An 18,619-nucleotide genomic window follows, 5' to 3' on the forward strand; every position below is an offset into this window, starting at 1 on the left:
CAACATGGTCCATTGATCTTATATGATATATTATCTGATATTATATTGTATGATATTTTACATGTAATATATAATCTATATTAATAATTTTTTTGAAAGGTTAATAAATATTAATTTTAGCAGCCATTATATTTTAAAGGAAAAAAAAATTGTATATTAGCCGCCATTGGTCTTATATAATATATATTTATATATTATATATTATACGGTGATATACTTTATTTAGGAAAAAAAAAAATCTAATAGTGTAACGATCGGCTTTTGAAAAGAACATGACCTCAGGAAAAACCCAGTCCCACTCTCCAAGTCTCAACTACCTCTCCGAGTCTCAACTACCATTTCACAGTCAAGGTCTACCATTTCACAGTCAAAGGCGTGAGCTTGAACAATTCAAACCGAAGGCTTCTATCAAACTTCAACCTAGTATCATTGTGTATATGTAAGTCTCATTCATACCCAACATAAGTTGACATTGATTTTCAAAAACAAAACACAAGCTGATATTAATCCCCTTCAATCTTCATCTTTCTTTCTTTCTTTCTTTTGATCAGTTCAATCTTCATCCTTAATTTGATATTACAAGTTGTCTTGCATAACCCCCTTAAGACCATCATGGAAGTATCACCATTGAGGCAAGTCAGAAAAGAAAAAGGAGCAAAGAAAACCAAATGAGTATTGAAGTTGAAGTTTGGTGTAACTTGGAAGGCCATCAAAAAGGCATCATCATCCACTATGAAGCTTAATCGTTTTCATCTAACTTGTGCATCAAGCATGAAACAACTCTCCCTAGTCCGGGTTCAAGCAGAGGAGGCTGTTAACTATTAAGCCAATTCAACAAGCACATATAAAGAAAAAAGCTTCTCATCATGTCACAAAATCACTATTATCCCTCCTCCACTTGCCATACACAGCTTCAGATTTTATAGACTCGGGTGATCTAATGACTCCCACCAAGTCCCCAAAGGAAAACATATCAACAAAATGGCATGAAATTCATGGTTTGCACAATTGGGACAATCTTCTTGACCCTCTCCATCCTTGGCTTCGACGCGAAATTATTAAATATGGAGAATTTGCACAGGCTACTTATGATGGATTTGACTTTGATCCTTTGTCCGAGTTTTGTGGGAGTTGTAGATACAACCGGCCGGCACAAGCTTTTCGAAGAATTAGGCCTAACAAATCATGGTTACAAGGTTACTAAGTACGTCTACGCCATGTCACATGTAGATGTTCCGAGTTGGTTTGAGAGGTCACATCTAGGTGAAACATGGAGCAAAGATTCCAATTGGATGGGCTATGTAGCGGTTAGCAACGATGAAGAATCAGAAAGGATTGGAAGAAGAGACATAGTCATGGCATGGCGAGGTACAATTGCTCCAACTGAATGGTTCACCGATCTTAAGGCAATGCTTGAGCATATTGGGGATGGGAAAATAAAGGTCCAACATGGGTTTCGTAGTATTTATAAATCAAAGAGTGAGTTCACCAGGTATAACAAGTTGAGTGCTTCTGAGCAAGTCATGGAAGAAGTGAATCGACTCATCAAGTTCTATAAAGCAAAAGGTGAAGAAATAAGCTTCACCATCATTGGGCATAGCCTTGGTGGTGCTTTGGCTCTCCTCAATGCTTATGAAGCTGCAACTTCAATCCCTGGCCTTCCCATTAGTGTCATTTCTTTTGGAGCACCAAGGGTTGGGAACTTGGCATTTAAGGAAAAGCTTGATGAAATAGGGGTCAAAACACTACGCATTGTAGTTAAGCAAGATATAGTCCCAAAATTTCCAGGGTTCATATGTAACAATATTCTTCATAAGCTTAATTTTGTTACTAAAAAATTCGATTGGGTTTATAGGCATGTAGGAAGCCAGTTGAAACTTGACATGTTCATGTCACCTTATTTAAAGCGTGAGTCTGATTTGATAGGCAGCCATAATTTGGAGATATACCTCCATCTCTTAGATGGATTTCTTGGCAAGCAGCGCAAGTTTCGGTGGAATGCTCGGAGAGATGTTGCATTGGTGAACAAGTCAACAGATATGCTAATTGAGGAGTTGAGGATCCCTAAGTTTTGGTATCAATTGCCTTACAAGGGGCTTGTGCTTAACAAACATCGAAGGTGGGTTAAACCGTGTAGAGAACCTGAAGATGTTCCTTCTCCATTATCTGTACCATCTGAGAATGAACTGCATTAATATGTAGATACATAGATGTTTCAAATTGTAATATCAAGCAGTTTTGAGCTCTAAGCTTCTGAGTTTCGTTGAGGATGTTGGGCACTTGAATTGATATCGATTTGTGACATTGTATTCTAAATTGCACTCCAAACTAAATCCTTTTGTTTATTCAATACTTCGGCTTCTTGTTTGTCACCATGTTCTGCAAACCATTTTTATACCACAGGCACTTTTTAGAATCTAACAAATGATTCACTAATGCTGGAACAGACACAATAGAATTGAAATTAGCCAAAGGACATAATTTCACTAAGCCAAAAATTTGACCGTGAGAACAATGAAGATAGTAGTCAGGCTTTGGCCTAATCTCAACTGATTCTGACGTTCTAAACTCAGGCATAAGCCAGCCAGCTGTCACCTTCATAAATTTTTCAACAAGTAGTCAATCTTTTATTACTATTGATTAGGCTTTGGAAAGCAGGCATTAATGAAGGCTGCTTGTAACACCCCAAGCCTTTTTCTTAAGCAAATTTTAGATGCGAATAATATCTCAAATGAATTTTATTTTTCTTTAAGCTTCCTCTACTCATAATCACCCATTATATCCACTTAAAGCAACCTAAACCACACTAGCACTGCTCCATTTTAATGGAGGCAGCAAGTGTTCTCCTTGAGTTGCTGAAACAGTGGTGTAAATGTGAAATTTTCTTGGATCCACTTCCTTATTGTTTTGGTTATGGTCTAAAGCTTGTGTAGAGTCAATCTCTTGGGTGGGGATTGATAGGCCAAAAATGTATTGACCCCTTTTGATAAATTAACCAATTAATTAGCCAAGTGAAATAATTAGGTTTAATCACATGCAATGAACGTGGCAGCACAAACAAATCACCAAATAACTAAATATGCAGTGGAAATTAAATGACACGGTGATTTGTTTACGAATGGGAAAAACTCTACCGGATGATTTTAATGTCACCACTCCTAAGAATCCACTATTATCAAAACAAGCGGTTACAAGTAAAGGAATACCAGTACCTTATACCAACCTACAGTTGAACCCTTACTCCAATACCCAATTGAACTTGTTTTATAGTGGCAATCTCTCCTTATATTACACGGCTCCTAGTACATGACTAACCAAAAGATGTGCAGATCCTAGTACGCAACTTGTTTACCAACTAGAGAAAGATGTTGGCTGCAAAATTCTTCTGTTCTTCAACACATGAAGATCACAAAGTTGCTTGGTCACAAAGCCCTATGGTGTACAAATACAGCAGCTTCTTAAGAACTAGGGCAAAACTAGGTTTCCAGTTACACTTGTGGAGTTATGCTTTTGAGTAATTGTGCTCTTGGTTGTGCAACCTGATACGGCCCTTAAAATAATCCTTATATATGTTTAGGGTTGTGAAAAAAGAAAGCACAAACACATATTCATGGATTGGATGAAAAATAGTCTTGAAAAACTGAGTTTCATAAACCTCGACTGATACCCTAGCTGTCGAGCAGTTGTTGAGTCTCGAGCTTAAGCAGCTCTTTTTAAACCTTGATAGATGCTAGCTGTTAAGCTAGCTATCGAGTTTTAATAAACTGCACTTCTTCACTTGTATGGCTTTAACACTTGAACTTGAAACCTTGTTTCTTGAAGTATTAAACACATCCTAGATCTACCTAATTACAAGTAAAGTGTGTTTTGTCAAAGGATTAGCCAATACATAAAAAGTTGAAATATGTTCCTAACATCCAATCATATATGTGCTAACAATCTCCCCTTTTGGCAATCTGTGACAAAACCATAACAAAAAAATGAACATATGAGAGAAGTCATAAATCACTCAACTCATACTCATTTGTTAAGTACAATAAAATCTATCATAACACAAATTCTTGAAAATTTTTGCAAGAAGGGAGTTCATGGCAAGGAAGACTTTGACAACCTGTATTTTTGAAACACTTAAACAAAACTCATTAAGATATCTTTGTGTGAAGCAGAAATAAAAAATTGCATACAACAAATAAGAAACATGTGTATAAAGAGAGAACAAAAACAACACATGAAGAGATAAGTGAAATAATATACATCAACATATATATATAACCAAATATAAGTACAATGCATGTCAAAATGGTCACAAGACCTAAGATACAAGAAGAATGTATCTAAAATAGAAATAAAAGAAAAGATACATCACAATCCTCAAATACTAACCCTCCCCAATCTCCTATACTAACCCTCTCCCTATGAGTATAACTACTTTCATATCCAAAACTACTTCCCCTTTTTGTCACGAGTGACAAAGGGTAAGAGTATCAAGTAGACATCTCGTCATCACCGGAAGAGCTAGCATCGCTATCTCCATCATCACCATCGTCGTTGGAGTCATCATTGTCCTTATATGCCTCGGGATGAGGAGAGGGAGACTCTACGAAGCCACCAAGGTGAGCCAACTGTTGGGCAATACAACCAACACGGGTGTTCACTTGACATAACTCATTACTGAGAGTGTCAAGGCGAGCATCTATGCGTTGAAGCTGCACCATGATCGCATCAAAAGTCACACCACCCGCAGAAGTAAAGGGAGTGAAGGTGGATGGAGCTAAAGGAGCTAAAGGAACTGTCGATCTGGACTACCTCGAACGTAGCTACACCTCACTCCGTTTAATGGTAGTGACGTCTATGGCACATATAACATGGAAGTGGTCGGAAACGAGAAAGGGAACAGAAAAATTGTGAAAAATCCTCATGATAGCTAAAGGGAAGATGAGCTTATCACGAGTCATTGTTTCCTTATATACATCTATGAGAGAAAGAATGAAATGAGAGGGGAAGTCTATAGTAAGATGCTCAATGAGGGATAACAAAAACCAAGCACGAGACTCTATAATAGAGTTATCGTGAGAAAGAGGATGCAAGACAAAAGTCATAACCATGTTTAGAAAACGAGGACCTTTAGCAAAGGCCGAACAAGAGGTGAACTGACGATCATCCCAGTTAGAAGGACGCTTACAAAAAGCTAATATAAGCTCATCTATAAACACAATCTTAAGACGCTCACAACCAGGGTAGTCAGGATGCGCTACCCTAGGAATGTGGAGCACATCGAATACAAGAACCGAAGTGACCATGAAATTGCACCAAAACTCCTTATTTATTTATTTCCACTGTCAAGCCCAACCCAAAGCCTTTCTAGCTTAACCCAAAGCCTTTTCAACTTAAAGGAAAAAAATAAAAATAAAAACCGTGAAAGGTGAAAAGGAAAAACAAAACAAAATAAAAACCGTGGAAGGCAGAAGTGTGGAAACGTGAAGAAAGCAAATAGACTGAAACCGTGAAGGAAAACAAAATAAAAACCGTGGCGTGATATGACGTGAAGAAAGCAAATAGACTGTTAAATATCTTGTAAATTGTAGATATTTGTTAAAGGGTAGAATATTTAGATACTTGTTTAGTTGTTCTGTTTAGTTGTTTTGTATATAGTAGTACTAAGCTACAGTAGCATAGGCTTATAATACAATATACGGTGTAGTTTACAGAGCACAGTCAGTTAGTTATTTACTGCCACTTGTCATGTTTGTATTGGTTGTATAGGTTGACTTGTTTGTTACTCTGTTTCTGGTATATAAAGAAACAGAGCCAGATATTTAAGATATATAGAAATCATTCTTTCAAGCTCCGTAATGTTCATTCTTTCTCTCTTTCTCTGCATGTCTGTCATTTCCTCCATTGATGAACCTTCGAGCTTGCATCTTGATTTCAACATAGACTAAAACCGTGAAGGAAAACAGAGAGTCTGAAATTGTGCTCCCCACCTTCCTACTCTACTGTTTCGCATTAATGGCTGCCTTTTTGAGTTCCTTCCTTCCTGTCTTCCTTTCCACACACTGTATAAATACTGACAGTGCCTGCTTCAGTTGAGGTATCTCTAAATCTCAGTTCTTTTTTCCTCCATTCTTTTGCTTGATGATTTTTGTTTCCCATATTACATTTTGTTATATGGATTGGTTTGCTGCTTGGTTTTGAATCTTTATTATTGTTCTGAGAGTTTGGGACTTTGATGGAGATATAATTGATTAATTGAGAAACAGGGAGAGATGGAAAAGCCCAGGAAAATTGATCGGATATGGACTCTTTAAAGATTATCTATATCTCTGTGCTGTGCTTTGGCAAATTGATTTATAGCTGCTATCATAGGTGGTCCGCTCTTTAATTCTTATCTATATCGAATACGGAGTGTGCTTTGGCCAAACATTGTCACTTTCCTTCTTACCGTTTTTCTTTTCTGTCTTATTTTATATGCTAAAGGTAGGTTTTAATTTATGAAATAAGCTATAGTTGGATTGGTACCCAATTAGTTGTGGAGAAACTGTACTTTCGGCTTAGGTGGTATTCCTGTATCTTCTTAGTTTGATTTTCAATATTTACGTAGTTTTGTATAGTGCTTTATTTCCCTTTGTACACTCTGTTTACCTGGTTTTTTTTTTTTTTTTTTTTTTTTTTTTTGCTGTGCCTCTTTTCATTTCCAATAAAGTTTTACATCTACCGATCCAAAAAAAAAAAAAAACCAATAAGGGAGCTAACTCAGCTAAGTCCAATCCCTGACTCGAGTGTATTTACAAGGAGAGGAGAGGAGAGGAAAGATGAGGAATGGGGTGGGGAGTTACCCTTCCCCTGTTTGGATGTTTTGAGGGAGAGAAGATTTGAGGGGATTTCATAATATCATGAGTTGAAGCTGATCTTCTTTCAGACTTTGTTTGAATGGACAAATACTTTGGGTGTTCTTACTTTATTGATTTGTGGTTGAGAGCCACTACAATTGGGAGTTAAGCCATGCCCACTTCCAAAGTAGTATTGTAGTTGTGGATTGCTCAAGGAAAAAGCTGAGAATTGCAGACTGAAAGCATTACTGCTTAAAGTGAAATCATAGCACCCTGAAAGCTTGGATTATATTTATGGTCATTGAAAGTATAAGACATTGTCTTTTTTCTATTCATATAAAATCATAACTTTTTTGTTCTTTTGTTAGTTACTTTATTTATTGATTAGCTATTAAGGTGGCTGTCAAACACAATACTAGATCTTAGTAAAATTGATGAACCTACTTTACTTTGAGACCCAACTGATATGGATTTTATATTTTTATTGAATTAGTTCTCCAAATGTGTGCTAAGTGTTAGGTAGAATTTGGTTATATAGATGATTCACGAAAATCCTTAATTGTAGTTTGAGGTGTGACTAACAATTTTCTTGGACTGTGATAAATGGTATTGAAAAATTTATTTTGTAGATGATGCAAAGACACATTTTTTTTATTCATTTAAGGATCCATATGAGAATTTGTTTGGGAGTTTTTCAGACATTAACATCATCTTCATTCTTCATTGTCAATTTTTTTTTCAATAATACAATTGTTATACTAAGTGAGGGAGGGAGATTCGAACCTTTGTTTTTCGCTTTTATGAGATCAAATATTCTCTCTGAGTTACAAAGCTCTTAGCATTTTTCAATGTCAGTTAACATCTTTGAAAGACAGGAAATGAAAAGCCCAATACGTTTTTGAACCTGTCCTATAATATTAGAACATAAAAGACTATAATTCAAACCAAGCAGGTAGGCCAAGTGAGTGTACTGTGTAGTGTGCGCCACTATGGAACTGTTCAAAATTAGACCACTTCACTGCTCTGAGATTTCATTTGGGAGGAGAAATTAAAAAAAAAAATTGCTAAGCGTGCTTCTTTCAGTTTTCTTTTAGAGTTCTCACATGTCCAATTAAGCATTTTGTTAACTTTGGTATGAATTTTTGATGTTTACTCAAAGTGAGAGAAAATCTTTTATTTGAATGGTTGAGATTTAAGGAGCTGTTGTTGCCGTTGATATCAATGGCGATCTCTACTAATTTTTGCTGCATCAATATTGGTAATCTAAAACTTGACCAGTTTGTGTTTTTAAATTAACCTTGCTTCCTATAGAAAAGATGGTTTTTAATCTATTCTATATATTTATTTTATTTTGTTGAAGTGTTTGAGTTTGATTTAAACATTTTTCTTCTAGGGAAAAACTTAGGTACAATTCCTTAGATACAGCAGCTTAGGTTTCTTATTTAAAATATTGACATCTGTCCAATTTAACATCCAAACAAACAGCGTTGACCCACGCCTTACAATTTTCTCTTTTTTCCTTCTTCCTTTTTTTCCCTGTGCTGTGAGAACCCACGGCTTCAAATCTCCACCGAGAGAGAGAGAGAGAGAGAGAGAGAGAGAGAGAAAGAGTCATAGATCAGAAAAGAGAGAAAGAATCATAGATCAGAAAAGAGAACCATAGCTCAAAAAAGAAAGAACTATAGATCAGAAACGGAGAAAGAATCATAGTCCAAAAAAGAAGACAAAATCATAGATCAGAAAAGAAAGAACCATAGATTAGAAAAGGAGAAAGGAACAAATACACATACATGCACACACACACACCGACAGAGAGAGAGAGAAAAAATCATAGATCAGAAAAGAAGAAAGCATCATAGATCAGAAAAAAAAAAAAAAAGAATCATAGATCAGAAAAGAAGAAAAAGGAAACAGGTACACATACATACACACACCAAGAGAGAGAGAGAGAGATATGAGATATTCTTTCTTTCTTTCTTTTTTTTCTATTTTTTTTCTTTTCTAGGTTTTGGGTTTGGAAGAGAAGGGTCAGCGGTGGTTTGGAAGAGAAAGGTTTTGGGTTTGGAAGAGAAGCTGTTTGCAGGTACAAGGAAAAAGAAGAAAGAAGGAAGAAGGAAATATGGGTTTTGGGTTTGGAAGGGAAGCGTTTGCAGGTACAAAGAAGGAAGAAGGAAATAAAAAAAGAAAAAGATATTTTAGTTTTAACGCCATTTATTTGGTTGGTTAAATTGGACATGTGTTAAAATTTTAGGTAGGGAACCTAAGCTACTGTACTTAAGGTACTGTATCTAAGTTTTGCCATTTTTTCTATCTTTCTATATCTAACTACAAAGATGTAATGAGAGTTAAAGATGTGTGTATCGTTTTCAGAATTACTTGCGATGAGCGAAGCATAGAAGAGTGAGTTTATCTTCATTCCCATGAAGTTCTCTTTTCTCCTCCATTTGATGTTAATAGTTTTCAAACAAATCCCATTTAAATTTGATGATTTGTCTACACAAATCTGATGGACTATTTTGTGCATTTTTACAGATCTTGACTCAATATTGTTCAAAATCCTAAATTCCTTGATGTGTGCTCTAGCAAATTTTAATTTGAAAGTTAGATTACTTTGAAACTTTCATAGAATTTACTAAGATGTTCGAATATATTATCAATGTCCTTCCCATTTCGTACTTTTTTTTTGTGTTTTTTTTTTTTGGCGAATGATCTTACTCTATCTAGCAGATTGCATTGCACTGTTGTTGACTATAAGTATTTTTTACATGGGCTGCCAGTGGACTATGATTATCACAATTGGGTATTATCTTAAAAACACTCTCTTTCTTTTGGTATCATTGTGTGCAAGTTTGTATTTTTTTTTAAAATAATTTCGGTTTGGTTATTAAGAAAGTGTAGGGATATAATACATATGATAAGTTTTGGATTTTTATTTAGTATGTTTGGGATTCAAGCATCTTTATATAGTTGTTTGGGCTAAAGTTTAATAGGGATGGTGAAGGTTCAGTGTGCTAGGATGATGCCTTTGAGAAGAGGTGATGGATTCCTAAAAAAGATGAGAAGCTGACAGTTTACAACTTTACATTAAGCAACATGGCATTTGGAATTGGAGTTTGAATCCAAAACCTTAGGGTAGGAAACATGTAAATGTTCAATTTCAATGAATATAAACTCAAGTCATAAAATTTTCATGGTTGTTTGCAGTTGTTCCTCTGAATGATTATTTGATTTAAAGTTTTCTTTTAAATCTTTTCTTTTAGGTTTGGTAAGGTCTGGGAAGAGTCATTCACTTATCCAAAAAAGGTCTGGGAAGAGTTGTTGACTTTTTCGGATGAATTATGTGGAAACTTTTGCAAATAAGAGGAAACTATACCCAAGCTTTATAAAGTTTTATTCATCTGAAAACTATTTTATCAAATTTAGTTTGTTAAATTCTGATTGAGATGAATGGATCATTCAAAACAATGAGTACACTTATTTTTTATTTGTTCCTTTTAAATGTTGTTACACACAGTAAATTTATATATTGATTGATGCATCATTATTATGTGATAAAAGTCTTTCTAGGTATCATTTGGCTGTCACATGTATAAAACCCTAAAACTTAATACCACATGGAAAACATGTATAAACTTCGACATCAATGATGTACCAACGGTGATCAAAGCTTGCAAGGTGTTCCATGATTATTATGAAGTTAGCAAAAAACTTAGTAAAATTGTTGATGTCTATTTAGGTTTTGTGCAAATGTGATTTTTACTTGATATCACTTGCTAAAAACGAATGGGAGGATTGCCTTTGTTATTGCAGTGGTTCATCTTGAATTGGCTTGAGTTTTCACTTTTTATTTTATTTTTCAAATATTATTAAAAACTATGATAGTTCATGTAAAATTAGAAAGCTATAATGTATAAACTATACTTTCATAAGATTTTCCCGTGCATCGCACGGGTTAGCGACTAGTGATTCACTAATGCTGGAACAGACACCAGCCAGCTGTCACCTTCATAAATTTTTCAACAAGTAGTCAATTAGTTATTATTGTTTATTAGGCTTTGGAAAGCAGGCAATAATGGAGGCTGCTTGTAATACCCCAAGCCTTTTTCTTAAGCAAATTTTAGATGTGAATAATATCTCAAATGAATTTTATTTTTCTTTAAGGTGGTTAATAATTTTATTTTCTTTTGAGCTTCTTCTACTCACAACCACCCATTATCACCACTTAAAGCAACCTAAACCACAATAGAACCCAGTGGCGGCTCCATGAATTTTTTCCAGGATGTTTCTCAAGAAGCATAAATTACACAATCTAATAGAAAGAAAAATTTATATATTGACAACAACAACAACGACAATAAAAAACATGCAAATACATAAATTTTTACAACATAAAACTTGTGGAGTTCAGTTGTGGTTGTTGTTAGTGTTGCTGAACAGAGATGGACGACGATAGCTAGAGAGAGTAAGTGAGTTTCTTATTTCCTTTTAGCCTTTAGGTTTGATTTAGTTTTAGTTTAAATTGTTTAATGACTTGTGAATCCGTGAATTAAAAATGTAATCGTGTTGGTGTTGGAGTAGTGATAGTCTTAGTTTGAGATGAGATTGATCTTGTACTAGGCTTTTCCATTGGCATTTGGTTTGGGCCTTGTTAGTGGTTTTATTATAATTTTTTTTTTCCAGATTTTTGTTCAAATTTTTTTTTTTTGGGTTTTTTTCCATGGTTTTATAAATCAGTATGGTGAAAGAACCGAAAAAGAGACTGGTTACTGGTTTTTTGGTCAGACCGAGATCCGACAGATGGTCAAACCGGTGACGTCATAATAATGTAATTAATAAAATTTTAAATTATATAAATAAAAATATTATAATTTTATTACTAATAATATGATAGCAAAATGTAAAAACATAATATTTAGTGACACTTTTCGTGTAAATTTAATCAAATTTCCTTAGAATGAACAATCACATGTTTCATTATAATCATAAAAATAAAAAATTTATCTTATATATATATATAATGAATTAATTGATGTTATATAAAATTAAGTAACTTTTTAAGTTTATTCAATTAATTAACTAAAACTACTATTTTTTTCTAATCAAAATTATTGGAAAAAGAAAAAAAAAAGTAGTTGTACAATGAAAAAGGCTAAAGTTACGTGACTTGACCAATTAGTTGTATTATACATATTATAATGTTTTTGATGAAAAGTAGTCGTACAATGGCAGTATGTAAGGTAAAGCAAAAACTAAAAGTAAAGCCGTAGTATAAGCTTAAAAGAATATAAAAGTATGTGGTTCTTTTTGCTTGAAAGACCCTAATATATTGTTTAGTTGCTCAAATTATGGACCAAAATTTAATTTTATTGGTATAAAAAAAATTCAGGGTGTTCCCAAATGTTTTTTAAAGGTAGATAAATATAAAATTTTAAATTTTTAGGTATAATTTTTTTTCAAGTCAGGGTGGTCCTGGACCAGGACCACCCTAGCCATAAGGTGGTGTCGCCCCTACCAGCACCGCTCCATTTTAATGGATGCAGCAAGTGCTCCTTGAGTTGCTGAAATAGAGGTGTAACAGGTGAAATATTTTGGATCCACTTCCTTATTTGTTTTGGTTATAGTCCAAAGCTTGTGTAGAGTCAATCTCTTGGGTGGGGATAATATTTTGATATGGGTATTTCTTCTTGAGGATGTTTAAAAAGTGGGTAATTCAAGCTTCAGATATGGGTTGTGTGAGATGTTTCTTTTAGTTTTGTATGATTTATGGTTTTGTATGTTTTTTGCTAAACTTTGTTTTGTGGTCGCTTGTCGTGTTAATTTCTTAAAATTCTGGTGTTTATGTATAGTACCAATGATAAAACGGTTTGTTGAGGATGAACATATGATATTTCTCGAAAGGGGATATGAAGTTTGGTGTTCAAAAAGGCCATTTGACCATACTTAATACTCAATTTGTTTTTTGTAGAAACTTTGCACACATTGTAGTTAAAAGTTCATAATAACTACCATAGATTGAATCTGGAAGCCTAAGATGGCTATAATGAAAGCTAATACACATATATTTTACCTGATTCAAGTCTCAAAGCATTTTGGCTAGTATAATAATTTTAATGATTTTTCTTTTGGGACTGTAAATCTGTCCTTGACATATTTGAGTAAGCTGAATTACGTGATTTTTAATACATTATAGAAAAATTATTTTGAGTTAAATTTTTGGTGGTACATACTAGACATATAAAGGCTTATTCTTATATAATTTCAAGCTTTTTGGATAATACTAAGTAGACCAAATGAATTTTATTAAAAGGGCTGACTTGATGGAAGTTATTTGAAAGTGTGATTAGGATGCTGAGACTTTAAGGAATTTACTCAAGGCTTTTATTGTGTGGTTTAGCTTATAAGTTCATATGTGCCTTCTTTGAAAAGTGTTTTATTTTGGCTAATTTTATCATGGTTTGGTAGTGACATACGTTGTATCAAGTTGGAAAATGCACATTGTTTGTTGAAGGGAAATTAAAGGCTTTGGATGTGTTGTAGTCCTGTGGGTTTCTTGTATGCTTGTTTGCTTCCCATTTGGGTAGGGGTACTTGTCTTGGGATGGTCAAACTAGCCTTTAGGGCCTCACATTTGATTTTTGAGGGAATTCTTTTCGATTTATGGAGACAAATTTGATAGCGTAATTTTGTAGTAGGCCTTGTTATTAATAGGCTTTGTTATTAATAGGCTTGATACTTTTGTTTCTAGGTTCCAACGTACTTGGTGATGGAGCTAGTAACTTGATTGGTTGAATGCAATGCCCAGTTGAGGTAAATTTGGATTGGACTACTGAGGTAAGTAGCTTTTAAATGGTATTTTTGGAAAATAACCATGTTTCATAAATGTTGTTTTTGGGTCAAACACATTTAAAAAAGTTATATATGGATATATGTTTTCTTAAAAATGTTGTGTTATGACCCTATTATATATTGTTATATATGAAAATGCATTATATTTGGTATTGTATCTGGGGAAATGCATGAATTGTTGACATGGAAAAATGACTATCTTTTATTTAATCTTTGATAAGGAAACCATGGATTTTATGGTATATTGGAAAAATTAAAGATGCTTTTCTTGTCTTGTTATTTGGGAAATTGATAGAAAATCTTTTTGACAAGAATGAAGTTGAAAACCTTACGAATTTTGTGAAAGTTAGATTATTTAAGGTTTTTCTGAAATTACCCGTTCATAAACTATGTATTTGAAAGGAAATGTATACTTGTGAGTTTTATGTGGTTTTAATTCTATGCCAAGTGTGATTTCCCGATGATCACCCGATTTGGTTTCCATAGTCTTTGTGACAACGAAATCAGATCTAAATCAGTGTCCTTTCACTTTAGATAATGCATTCTTCCTTGTTGGCCATGGGGGAAGATGTTCCTTGATTGTGTGTGGGTGAGGCTGCTACCCATGGGGCTAAAAGACCACATGTAAAAGAGATCCTATTTGATGCGCTCTCCCAGCTGCCCATGGGGGGAGAGAAAAACCTTGTGGGTATAGGTAAGGCTGCTGTCCATGGGGCCAAGAGACTGCATACTAGAGAGGACAATATCATACCAGTTGTGAATGGGTGGATCCTTTGACCGGTCTACATGGTAGTGTGGTATATTTCTGATAAATTACTGTATGTTAGATTTTATGGTTTTGGAAATTTTATTGTTAGTGCTCATAGATTATAGTGTATAGTTTTAAGGTATTTACTTGGAGAAACTTTGTGTTTCATTACTCAATGATTCTTGTCATATCATATTATTATTATTGAAAATGAAACTTGCATTTCCCATACCCCCATTAATTATGTTACATACTGGACTTTAGCTCATCTACTTTCTAACAGTTTTTCAGATAAATTTGCCATACGTTGGGCATGAAGCTTGTTTTATTGGTGGTGACTAGAGCATTATGCTAATTGAGAGAATTATGCTATGATTGGTTGGTAACTCAACTTACTAAATTTATTGAGGCTATAGCTAATTTTATCGGAGGTTGGGCTCTTGAGATTTTTTAGCCTTGGGCATCGCAAGCCTAGATTTTGTTGTTGAGGTTGTCTATCCTAGGAAGAATTGTGATTATATGTTGATCCATTTGGAGTTTAGAAATTTCATTCATATTTGGAGGCATCATTTGTTATTTGTATTGTTTGTAAATGTCTCATAGAGCTCTAACTTATATCATGGAGAGTTCACAATGTTTATTGATCTTTATATATATATATAATCTCCTACAATATCTATCTAAGACTCTGTTTTTCATGCTTTGGACCCTTTTGGGTTTGGGGTGTGACACTGCTGACATGAAAAAATTAGCAAACATTCCTTTGGATGGATCAAACCCAGAAAGCAATGACAGAAGTTTAAGATTCATTGAGACTACCCAACTCCTTAGTCTTAAGGATGCTGGTTTTATGAATAAGTGATTGCCCTTCTTGTAGGGAAATTAGCACGAAATTCCCAAACTTGTGAGAAATAAAAATAGAGAAAACACACGACAAAGGAAAAATAATAATCACACGCACAAGACAGTATTTACATGGTTTGGCAATTTGCCTACGTCCACAGAGTTGCAGAGATTTCACTATTATCAAGGAAAAATTACAAAGTGCACCACACAGTTGTCTCATGACAATGTGCCTAGAAAAGTCATCTATTAAGCTGAAGATAACAAAATTATAGAAGGCAAGTGACTATATTTTGAGAGATGATAGCTTACATTATATAAGGCAGACCATTATTGTTTTAGTGGTGATAGAGCCATGGTCATAGGGAAACACAAAGTTAACTATGGTATATTCAAATGATGGCCACTCCATGTCAGAACATTTGGTTTTGGTGAACGACTTGCTTTTATAGTCTCCTAGCCACTCAGCTTGGATTTAATTGTCCGATCATGATATATAGTCTATTTTTGTTTTCTGAAATGAAAATAGTCAAGGGCTAAGAAGAAAAGTTTAAAATTTAGAAAAATAAGCCTCACCAGATCAAAGTCACAGAGCCAGGATGCCTACTAAACTCTTGTGACATTACTTAAACTACCTTTCTAAAACTGATCATCATCAATATTCTCAGAACTCAAGCTTGGTAGGATGTAAGATCTAAAACCTTGTTCCATATTAGGACTTTTCTTCAAATTATCACAAGCAACTTCTCGAGATATGTCATGGAAAAATCGGTAGAATTTCTTACTGCAGACACAGCCAAATATCAGGGACAGTATGATGAGTGGAATTAGGAATGGTGCATAGTATAGAATTCCATCATCCCAAAGGAACCAAGCATAGTAACTTGGTATAGTATCAGAGCCGCTAATATGGGTTTATGCATGTGTGGCCACATCCTTCCATAGCTTTCGTAGGATGCAACATAAACTATGAGTGTCTGTCAGATAAAACATAGGAAAGAAAACTATATTGACATGGAAAAAAAAGGGGCAAATAATTGAGCATGAGACAGCTTAGAAAATAGCCTGGTCAAACAAAAATCAGAAACTCAGTCAAAATAAATGAACCTTACTTGATTTCTAAGAATTAGCCATCCGAGGCCAAAGTAAACCACACCAAATGGAATAATAATAGGACCCATAACAGAGTAGCAGAGGACAATTGTGAAGACCAACATATGTCACTAGGAACACAAGTTCCATACCCAACATCTCCAGGAAGCCAAGCCTCCTTCAACTCGGACTCAGTCTTACAAAGATACTTCCTCTTTAAATGGTATATAATTAGAGGAACTATTCTGGATAGTTCAAGACCATAGCCAACAAAGGACCTGGGAATCAAACAATTATTAATAAATTGAATGAAGAGTGAAAAATTGTTAGGATAATGCATGGATAGTGATGATAATTAGACAGGAATGTGTCTAATACCCAAGCAAAAATTTAACGTCATCTAAACAGATAGTAATGCAAAAGTAAAAGACCAAATAGTATATGAAGACCAGCTATATCATCAAAATCCAGCTCAGGAAGAATGGGAAGATTTTAATACAAAGGGCGTATGACACAAAGAAAATAAAATAGTTCCATTTATATTCTATATCATATGAGGGTGCACATCCACCTTTTAGACTTGAATCATGAAATATGTCATCACTATAGACCATGAACAAAAGAACCGGCTTCTCATTGACAAGAACATAATTTATTGGGGGGTGGGGGGGTCACAAAATAAAAAAGAAACAAAAATAATATAAGAATTTCAAAATCATGATCTCACACCAAAGCCACATAGGTCAGGAAGAATGTTGCATTGAGTAACACTCCAATGAAAACATCGAACACTATAAAATAAAAATATTTCCCTGAAGCAGCTCTCACTACATGACTCTTCGACAGAATTCCTTCAGCCATAGAGAGAAACAAAAGGAACTGAAGCAACAAAGCCAAAAAAATCATAAGTGCAGGCTGAGAGAGGAAAGCATCCAACACTGTCTTGATTGCATCCAAATTCACAATTGACTTTGAAAAAGGTGGATATATCTTCAAATTTTCTAGTGTCATGAGATCAGAATTAAATCCAAATGGAATAATGAAGAAAATTATGGTCATGGCCGCAATAACATAGATGACATCGTGCGGTATTTTCCTCTGATAACGCTTGATTTTAAGATTAGTCCATATCAGTTGGTCAGGTTCAGGAGCATTTGTAACTGTCCATTTGTAAACATTTTGAGCTTGTAGACGCTGAGCTGCAGAAGCTGCAATCACCTTGCTCGTGAAAAAGACCAGAGCAGAATCTTGCTTCTTGTCTCAACGAGTGTCCTTTTGTTCCATTTCCAGTTTTGGGTTTGCTTCAATAATCTTCTCATTATAGTACTCTATGCTATCAACCTTTTTACCAATCAGACCAAGGAAGCCAATTCTATTAGTGGGCCTTACTCCTTTTGGTTTGCCAGTTGTTTTAGACTCTGCATATATTGCTTCAGCTGTTCAGCATGTGCAAGCTTTTTCTTGTGCACTTCTAACTCTTCCCAAATTTTGTTCACTTAAGAGAATGAAACAATGTAAACAAAATAGCATATAGCACCTCTGCATAAACACAACATAAACCATTCAGATAGCTTACTAACAAACTAAACAGAAAGCCATTAATAGTTTGAATTCATTACGAAACGATATATTAGTTGGATGGTACCACCAGCTCTGCAAATTGTGCCCCTGAACATATTCATTTGATATGTTTGAGATATTATTTAGTGGTTGAGAAACTTTACTATATGCACTTTGACAAGTCTAATATATATCTGAGTCGTCTTGATCATTTGATAACCTATGTCCCGAGAGAATAAAAGAAATAGAACTATACATCCAGATCATGAAAGGTAGAGTAGAATTAGGAAGCACAGGTGCGGATTTGGGTTCAGGTTCAGGTGCAGTGCAGGGGTAGGGGTGCGGGTGCGGGTGCGGATGTGGATGCGGCGGGATACATTTATCAAAAAATTATTAAATATATTTTTATTTATAAATTATTAAATAAATTTTCATATAATCGTCATTCAAGCTTTTTTTTTTTTTTTTGGTTAAATGGTCATTCAAACTTCACCTTAAGGAGTCCGTGCTTTTATGTGTAGCATAGATAATTAAAAAACATAAGTGTATCCTATAATTCTGTATAAAACTGATTAAAAAAAAAAATCTGTATAAAACTCTTCCAGGTTACCAAATGACGGAAAAGGTGGCTAGTGGGCAGTGGCTTTATAAAAATTAGTAATTTGCCAGTGCAATGCATGGATAATTTTGTAATATTTTAT

The 18,619-nt window shown here is 34.5% G+C and overlaps 1 long non-coding RNA gene and 2 pseudogenes across 1 annotated transcript; 2 read left to right on the top strand and 1 right to left on the bottom strand.

The window, feature by feature from the left end:
* Positions 1–489: 489 nt before the first annotated feature.
* Positions 490–2,272, top strand: LOC142637195 (phospholipase A1-Igamma1, chloroplastic-like; annotated as a pseudogene).
* A 6,889-nt stretch (positions 2,273–9,161) lies between these two features.
* On the top strand, positions 9,162–10,204 carry LOC142633405 (uncharacterized). The gene is made up of 3 exons (XR_012843900.1): positions 9,162–9,230; positions 9,821–9,962; positions 10,091–10,204. It is a non-coding gene; the product is annotated as an uncharacterized LOC142633405 (long non-coding RNA).
* A 5,668-nt stretch (positions 10,205–15,872) lies between these two features.
* LOC142633470 (hyperosmolality-gated Ca2+ permeable channel 3.1-like) overlaps positions 15,873–18,619 on the bottom strand; it is a 98,068-nt pseudogene continuing 95,321 nt past the window's right edge.

Source organism: Castanea sativa, chromosome 5 (assembly GCF_040712315.1).
Source record: "Castanea sativa cultivar Marrone di Chiusa Pesio chromosome 5, ASM4071231v1".
Classification (NCBI taxonomy): domain Eukaryota; kingdom Viridiplantae; phylum Streptophyta; class Magnoliopsida; order Fagales; family Fagaceae; genus Castanea; species Castanea sativa.